The sequence below is a fragment of the Tasmannia lanceolata genome, unplaced genomic scaffold (genome assembly GCF_043159265.1).
Source record: "Tasmannia lanceolata isolate RefF3 unplaced genomic scaffold, GAP_Taslan_0.1 ptg000450l, whole genome shotgun sequence".
NCBI classification, from domain to species: Eukaryota; Viridiplantae; Streptophyta; class Magnoliopsida; order Canellales; family Winteraceae; genus Tasmannia; species Tasmannia lanceolata.
The window spans coordinates 37,501-47,139 of NW_027519123.1; the positions used below are offsets into that span (position 1 = coordinate 37,501).

Genomic DNA, 9,639 nt, shown 5'->3' on the forward strand with positions numbered 1-9,639 from the left:
AACCCTCTCAACAACTAAGAGATCCATTCGAGGAGCACGGGGACTAGTTGAAATAATGAACCTCCCATATTGTATTGGGAGGCTCATTACTTCAATTGAGATAATAAAAAATCATTTCATCCTTTTTGTCGGAACCTTAGGTGGTTCTCGAAAAAAGATAGCGAAAAAAATTATCCCTAGAGTCGAGACTAACAGGAATGTATAAACCAATGCTTCCATGGATTCGATCGTGGTTTACAATTATAGCTTCCACACCTGTGCATTTGGGAACATTTCCCAGATAAAGTAAAGAAAGGGCAAGAGTCAAAGAAAAGGCGATGATTAAAATCAAGATTTCTACGGTACCCTAACCTTATGTCAAATCAAAAAAAAATCAAATAGAGGCAAAAGACGCTAGAGTAATGTTGTATCAGACTACTTGTCGCCTTGTAGTTGGATCTCCAAGTTTTTGGAATGTTCCAAATTCCACTTGAGCATCCAAATCAGGGTCAATACCAGCAAAAACATCTCTGAACAAGGTTCTAGCCCCATGCCAAATGTGTCCGAAAAAGAAGAGCAAAGCAAACGTAGCATGTCCAAAAGTAAACCAACCCCTTGGACTGCTACGAAAAACACCATCGGATTTCAAAGTAGCACGATCTAATTCAAAAATTTCACCCAATTGGGCACGTCTAGCATATTTTTTCACAGTAGCAGGATCGCCATAACTGACCCCATTGAGTTCGCCACCATAGAACTCAACAGTTACACCTACTTGTTCGACACTATACTTCGATTCTGCCCTTCTAAAAGGAACATCCGCTCTCACAATTCCGTCTCCGTCTACCAAAACCACCGGAAATGTTTCAAAAAAAGTAGGCATACGACGTACAAAAAGCTCATGCCCCTCTTTATCTCTAAAGATGGGGTGTCCTAACCATCCAACAGCTATTCCATCCCCATTGTCCATTGAGCCTGCTCTGAATAATCCCCCCTTCGCCGGATTATTACCGATGTAATCATAAAAAGCTAATTTTTCGGGAATTTTAGACCAAGCTTCCGATAAACTCAGATTTTCGGCTAGCCCGGCTCCAACTCTTCGATATATTTCTTGCTGGAAGTATCCCTGATCCCACTGATAACGAGTGGGACCAAATAATTCTATGGGAGTAGTTGCTGAACCATACCACATAGTTCCAGCAACGACGAAAGCTGCAAAAAAGACAGCAGCGATACTACTAGAAAGTACAGTTTCAATATTGCCCATACGTAATCCTTTGTATAAACGTTGGGGCGGGCGGACACTAAGATGGAATAGTCCCGCCAATATCCCCAATGTCCCCGCTGCAATATGATGAGAGGCTATTCCTCCCGGAACAAAAGGATCAAAACCTTCTGCGCCCCACGCTGGATTTACAGATTGTACTTTTCCGGTTAGACCATAAGGATCGGACACCCATATTCCAGGACCATACAAGCCTGTTACATGAAATGCGCCAAACCCAAAGCAAGCCACCCCTGAGAGAAATAAATGAATTCCAAAGATCTTGGGCAAATCCAAAGAGGGTTTTCCCGTACGTTCATCACAGAATATTTCTAGGTCCCAATACACCCAATGCCAGATGGCTGCTAAGAAGCACAAGCCAGAAAACACAATATGTGCCCCAGCCACACCTTCGTAACTCCAAATACCCGGATTCGTTATAGTTCCTCCTGTGATACTCCAACCACCCCATGAATTGGTTATCCCTAAACGAGTCATGAAGGGTATAACGAACATACCTTGTCTCCACATTGGATCAAGGACGGGATCAGAGGGATCAAAAACGGCTAATTCGTATAGAGCCATCGAACCGGCCCAACCAGAAACTAGAGCTGTATGCATTATATGGACAGAAAGTAACCGACCGGGATCATTCAATACGACGGTATGAACACGATACCAAGGCAAACCCATGGAAATACCCCTTATTTTATCAAAGAAAAAATAGACACTATGTAACTTTATCACATTGGAAAAGACTGATTGATGCTATGGACCTCGCCTTTTCAGTGGATTATCTCAAAGCAAGAGTTAATATTTATTCCGTTCCATTGGTAATAATTTAACAATTCTGTTCGTAGGAACAAAGAGAAGCAGATCTATTCTATACTCGATAAGTACCAATACGCAATGGGGGGATTGATCCTATTTTTGTGAGCGAATGCATAGATACTTGTTCATCCTTCGAACGATCCATTTGTACGAATTTTCCTTTATTCAACCCGTCTTCTCCATGAACCTTCCAATCTATGGATAAAATACGATAAACGACAATATTATGAAGACAATAAACCCATTGTTACGTTTCCACATCAAAGTGAAATAGAGTACTTAATTTTTCTTTCATTTTATGCCTATTGGTGTTCCAAAAGTACCTTTTCGGAGTCCTGGAGAGGAAGATGCAGTTTGGGTTGACGTATAGTGCGACTTGTCAGACATATTGGGTCATATGGGATTTCCCCGTTCTCTCCCCCGATCGAGATATCCTCTGTTTCACCCAAGAAAGATTGATTAAACCATCAATAATTCAATTCGGAGCGTGAAGTGCAATGCAATTAGATCAATTTATTTGTTGGTTGGGGATCAATATTCTCAATTAGAAGAATTTATGGTTGGCTTGGACCAATAAAATGAAGTATCCAGGCTCCGTTCAAAAAATACCAAATTGGTAATCTATGTATGATTACTACTCGTATCATAAATGATCCCTATTTATACCTCTAAAACTACCAATTAATGGAATAATATGATTAGTCGAATATTTGGCGGAAGGCATGAACATGAAAACGAATTGAAAAAAAAAAAGAAGTCGGAACAAAAAGAAGCGGTACTGTGATCATTTGTCCTATATGTGCAAATAGAATTCGGGCAGATCTTTACCCGGAGTAGAGCATAAACCTAAAAGAATTGAAGAGGCCCATTTAGGAACAAGAAAATTACATCGTGATTTGGATCTCGATGAAAGAATACATCAATGAGGGGTTAGTTCGATAAGTTCAATGAATTCTTTTTTTTTTTTCGCAATTTTGATTTTTTGAACCGTATGCATCCAAAGGTGCGTGTGCGGTTCCTAAGGGATACAATTTTGTCCTAATCAACCGACTTCATCGAGAAAGATTACTTTTTTTAGGACAAGAGGTTGATAGCGAGATCTCGAATCAACTTGTTGGTCTCATGGTATATCTCAGTATAGAGGATGATACCAGGGATCTGTATTTGTTTATAAACTCTCCCGGCGGATGGGTAATACCAGGAATAGCTATTTATGATACTATGCAATTTGTGCCACCAGACATACATACAATATGCATGGGATTAGCCGCTTCAATGGGATCTTTTCTCCTAGTCGGAGGAGAAATTACCAAACGTCTAGCATTCCCTCACGCTTGGCGCCAATGAGTTTTTTTTTATTTGAGAAAAAAAAAAGAAGACTATGCCTTCGCCATATGGAATATGAATAATAAGTAATAATAGCATGGCACTTCGAGTTCGATATGAGCAAACTATTATTTTTTTTTCATAACATAACATGAGATTATATATCGAGATAGTAGTATGAAACAAAGGTTATTTACGATTTGATCTTATGTATCGGGGGTCCATTTCAGCGTCACAAACCTTTTTTTTGCTTTCACACCAGAAGCCTCTTTCCGATATTTATGTTATGAAAGAGTACGAAAATGAAAAAAAAAAAAGATCATTTTTTCCTTATTTGATCGGATCATAAAGAAACTTTGGGATTGCTGAATCACAGACGAGATAAATATATAAAGCAACGGAACCATCATAGTATTTTTTGACTCCTCCGAAAGGAAAGATGGTAAATGGATCATTCAACGATCTGGGTCTGATGGATTCTATTTGTCTCTTTCTTCGATGGAAGGGAAAAGGAAATTCCATTGCGGAGCCGTATGCAATGCATAAAAGATGCCTGTACGGTTGTTCAATTCTAATTCTATCTTTTTATTCTTGTTATTCTTTATCCCTTCCCTTCGACCGATCGTGCGAGATAGAGGAACCGTTCATTATGTTATATCATCAGGGTTATGATCCACCAACCTGCTAGTTCTTTTTATGAGGCACCCACAGGAGAATTTATCCTGGAAGCGGAAGAACTACTGAAACTCCGCGAAACCCTCACAAGGGTTTATGTACAAAGAACCGGCAAGCCTTTATGGGTTATATCCGAAGACATGGAAAGGGATGTTTTTATGTCAGCAACAGAAGCCCAAGCCCATGGCATTGTTGATGTTGTCGCGGTCGAAAATACCGGGGATTTCACATAAATTCTTGATTCCATTTCGAACCATAATTCGAATGAGCCGTGATTTGATATTTTATCTTCTTAACCTGGTAAAATATTATATGAAATGGAAGTAATTCATAATCATCCGGTTAGGATCGATCTAAACCAGCCCATTCTGTATACGATTCAGCATGCCAACTATTAAACAACTTATTAGAAACACAAGACAGCCAATCAAAAATGTCACGAAATCCCCTGCCCTTCGAGGATGTCCTCAGCGTCGAGGAACATGTACTAGGGTGTATGTGCGACTCGTTCAGATCATGATCTGGAACAAATGAGACGATTTTTCCAGTATCAATGACCAGTACCAATGAGTAGGATAGAATGGAAGAACTCCATTCCATTCACTATCTCAAAATAAAGATCTATCATATACCTCTATTGTGTATGGAATTTATGGTTTCCATTGGTGCAAATCCAATCACCTCGATTTGAGATGAAAATCAATTCCCCATTGGTAGCAAATGGTTATCCATTAAGCGGGGAAAATAGTATTTTAAAAGCAGAAAGATTATGCTTCTACTCTTGCAAGAACGGACTAACAGGGTTAGCTACCTAGCCAACCTTCATAATTAAATGCCGTCACTGTATGGATGGATCTCATTGTGAAAAGACCTATATACTGGATAATTTTATGGGTAGAGCCAAAGAGTGTGAACTGTACAAGTTACTAATAACATTGATTAAATGGGGGAAGGAGCTCCGGTGTATAGAGAGGACCTCACCGTTTAAGAAGTAATCATAGAAACGATGGAAGCCACTATTTATTTATTTCTCCATTTTTCTCTATTTATTACTACCTATTTACTAGATATTTTATATCTAATATCGGTACAATTTCTTATTCCGAGGTGAAATGCCTGGAAGAAATCAAAAATCGTGGTTGGGAAGGTCATAGTAGCAAAAGCCATTGGAATTTTTATTTTATACATCGGAAGAATCCGTTTTGTTACTAATAAACTAGGGGAGGGGAAAAGAATGACTGAAAGAAAAGAAATCAATTAGTTATTCATCAAGGTTTCATTTGATTCAATGACCAGAGTTAGGCGGGGATATATAGCTCGGAGACGTCGAACAAAAATTCGTTTATTTGCATCAACCTTTCGAGGGGCTCATTCAAGACTTACTCGAACTACTACTCAACAGAAAATGAGAGCTTTGGTTTCCAGTCATCGGGATAGATGCAGGCAAAAGAGAGATTTTCGTCGTTTGTGGATCACTCGGATAAATGCAGTAACTCGTGAAAATGGGGTATCCTATAGTTATAGTCGATTAATGCACGATCTGTACAAGAGGCAGTTGCTTCTTAATCGTAAAATACTTGCACAAATAGCTATATCAAATAGGAATTGCATTTACATGATTTCAAATGAGATTATCAAATAAGGCGACTGGAACGAATTCACCGAAATGATTTAAACGGAGTTCCCCGGAGAATGAACTCCGGGAAGGTAGAGTAGAAATGAATATGATAAATATTAGAAATGAACGAACACTTTTCAATAAAAAAAAATATTTTTTCTTCCCCATTCATTCTTTTTTTTTTTTTCTTACGACGCGACAATCAAGTATCTCGGCTTTTTCGAACAAAACCTCAATCTGAGTTTGAATTCCAATTAGAGTTTTGATTCAATTGAGAAGTAGGCCTATTTATTTCTGGTTTTAGGACCAGCAGTTCTAGGGGTCGACTCGGTTCTTTCAAATTGTTTCTCATTATTAAGAAAAGGTAACGAAGATAAAATACGAGCTTGTTTTATAGCAATAGTAATTAATCGTTGTTGTTTCAAGGTCAATCTATTCACTCGTCTAGATAATATTTTTCCTTGTTCACTAATAAATCGACTAATTAAACTCATATTTCTATAATCAATTCGATCCCCCGATCCAATTGGGGGCAAACGCCTACGAAAAGATCGCTTGGATTTACGAAAGGGTCGCTTGGATTTATCCATGATTTATTCCTTATCTCTAAAATCTTATTTCTTCATTCATTTCGGTTTCGGATCCGACCGAAATAGTAATAGTACTTGATTTGTTTATATTTTATATATCTATCTATATGTAATTTTGTCCTGTTCCTTGGAAGGGTGGAACAGACATTCTATTCTGTTCGATCTATTTCTTTATCTCCCCATGAATCGTATGCTTGTAACAATAAGGACAGAATTTTCTCAAGTCCAATCGACTAGGCGTATTGTGTCGATTCTTTTGAGTAATATATCTGGAAATGCCCCGCGATTCCTTATTTAAATCATTTCGGACACAACTGGTACATTCCAAAATAACTCTTATTCTGACATCTTTACCCTTGGCCATGAACCTCCTTTGGATTTTGGATTCCCTCCACTCTTCTATTTTCGATCTGAATCGAAGAATACGAAAAGAAGGAAAAATAAATAGAAGTTGCTAACTGATAACTCGAAATCCAATTATGAAAGATTTCGCTGCAATCAATAGAGTAATAATAAGTAATACAATTATTTCTAACTATCCATTATTTCTAATCCCAGTCAGTATTTCATTTACTATCTTGTATGCTCTTGAACAGCCTGTCCTAGACCCACATTTCTATTTCTGTTCTCCCTCTATTAATTCTATGCTGAGCCCGAGTTTCGCTGAGGTTTAATCCACTTTTCTTTCTCTTTCCTTCCTAAACAACTTAAAAAAAAAATTCAAAAGGGTGGATTAGTCACAGAGAATTTGTTGTATCTCTAATCTTCTTCACCCCTTCCCATGTCAATAACTAGAATGAAAAAAAGGGGAATGTCAACGCATCTGGGAATAAACGATTGATCTCTATCAATAGACCTGCTAAAGACCCGAACCATAGCGTAGTTAGCACAGGTGCCACGGAGAGATATGTTTTTATATCTCGCATTGAAAATCCTCCTTCTTTATTGGAATACATATATGATCAGATGTATCTGTAGCTAAAGATCACTTGTATTTGTACACGAAATCCCTAATCCCGAACTAAAATGAAAATGAATATGTACAATAATCCGGTGGATTAGATCTACTTGTCCCTAAAACAGAAAAAGATGACCCTTTCTTACTGAGCATTACCGATAAATATTCATTTTTTTATACGTTAGGTTTCATATGTATATAATTCTTTGATTATATGAAATCAAAAAGAAGAAATGGCAAGAGAAATTGTCTCTAGATATTAGGAAATAACGATGTGGAAAACAAGACAAGGATTCCCTACAATGAAACTGTACAACAATTGAAAGGGATGTAGCGCAGCTTGGTAGCGCGTTTGTTTTGGGTACAAAATGTCACGGGTTCAAATCCTGTCATCCCTACCTATTACTTCTCCTATGGGCAGTAACGAGGGATCAGTTGAGATCGATTCAAATTGGACTGGACTGGACATAATTTTGCATTTTATGATACTACATGCATGCAAGGTGTATTGGGGGTACAAAAAGAATCCCTTTCTTTACAGTTGTATCTCCTGTCATAAGAAAGCGCTCTTAGTTCAGTTCGGTAGAACGTGGGTCTCCAAAACCCGATGTCGTAGGTTCAAATCCTACAGAGCGTGATTCTGTTTTTGTAATGTTGAATCACAATAAAATAACTTTACTAACTTGAACTGCAACCTGAATTTGACCTCCTGCAGCTTAAGAAGGAGGTCAATCAAAAAAGAGATGTTACTCAATCAAAGGTCCAACTGATCTCCGCGTCTGTATTGTAAATATGCAGTTACGAATAATCCGGCCAAAGTAATAGGAATTAGACCTAAGACGATTCCAAATAGAAAAACTTCAATCATTTCAATTTGTTGGAAAGGGTAAAAATAGAGGTAATATCTATCCCTAAATATTACTCCGAATCACCCATGAATCTCAATGATCAAGAATTGGTAATTAACGCGGGAAGGAACTATCGAATACCTGAAATCTCACAGAACTATTTATTTTGATGAATTATTCATTCAATTAATTTCAAATAAGTCGTATCTTGCTCAGACCAATCAATAGAGCTGGGGTTATAGTTGAAGCAGCTAGTAGAAAACCGAAATAACTAGTTATAGTGGGCATGAAGGAGCTAAATGAGATACGTTCTTTTTTTTTTACATATGTTTATAAAGCACTTACCTAAGTTTCAATTTTTGCGAGATGTGATGATCAGAAAAAATACCAATTGACAGAATCAGTTCCAATTGAAAGTTCTTGATTCATCAGTCATTATAGACGGCACTGACAAAGATAGAGTAGCAGAGGTAGAAAAAAAAAAAAAGATTGATTTATCATCTGTGACATCTACCAATGTCGGGATTTCAAATCAACAGATTCATTGAGCAACTCGTGAGTAAAGTAATAGTCAGAAGAACTGTGTCGTGTAACTTCATTCAAAAATGAAATTATCTTTGAATAACTATAGAATAAAAGAATTGGATTTCAAAAGAATTTCCATTTTGACCATTTATTTCTTTTCTTTTTCAATTTATCAATTCCTATTATCCTTTTAGGTTCCACAGTCTGTCTTTCCATATCATGGAGTTCCATCCTTGTAGCTAGGTCAAGAAGGAACCTTTGGATCTAATCCAGTAATGGTTGCATCACGAATATTGATTGTTCAAACTATTTATTGTTTCTTCTCTTTCTTTCATCGAATACTATCTACTACTGTAGAACCAACCAATTACTTGAAATGAAAGGATTAGAAAAAAAGAAAAATATCTTTTCTACAACCATGAGAGGGGATTTCTATATTTTGCATCTAATTGAATTGTGTGGAATATGATAATCTCGTTCATTAATTATTAGAACTAGAACCCGTTGACTCAAACTTTACTAAGAACTTCAGTTTCTAGTCCAAAGCCAATACTTGAAACCCTATACTACAGAAATTTGATCAATTTTTGATTGAATGACACGCGGTTCCGCATAGACAAGTAACAAGAAAGGAAAAGGGGAATTATGTACCATTTCTTTTCGATACTGATTGAAACTGCGTTGCTGTGTCAGAGGAAGGATAGCTATACTGATTCGGTATACTCTAAATACACCTTCGGTACAATATTGACGATCTCACAAAGATGAAATATCAGTAGTTTTCCATTTACTGATCCCATCTTTCAAGGAATCGATCCCCCTTTGACTGTACAAGAATATGTGGAGCTCAGCATGTCTGGAAGCACGGGAGAACGTTCTTTTGCTGATATTATCACCAGTATTCGATACTGGGTTATTCATAGTATTACTATACCTTCCCTATTCATTGCGGGTTGGTTATTCGTCAGCACGGGTTTAGCTTATGATGTGTTTGAAGCCCTCGGCCAAACGAGTATTTCACAGAG

At 37.4% G+C, this 9,639-nt stretch overlaps 2 non-coding genes across 2 annotated transcripts; both read left to right on the plus strand.

The window, feature by feature from the left end:
- The first annotated feature begins 7,565 nt into the window (after positions 1–7,565).
- TRNAP-UGG (transfer RNA proline (anticodon UGG)) lies at positions 7,566–7,639 on the plus strand. The gene has a single exon. It is a non-coding gene; the product is annotated as a tRNA-Pro (tRNA).
- Positions 7,640–7,804: 165 nt separating this feature from the next.
- On the plus strand, positions 7,805–7,878 carry TRNAW-CCA (transfer RNA tryptophan (anticodon CCA)). The gene has a single exon. It is a non-coding gene; the product is annotated as a tRNA-Trp (tRNA).
- Positions 7,879–9,639: the final 1,761 nt, after the last annotated feature.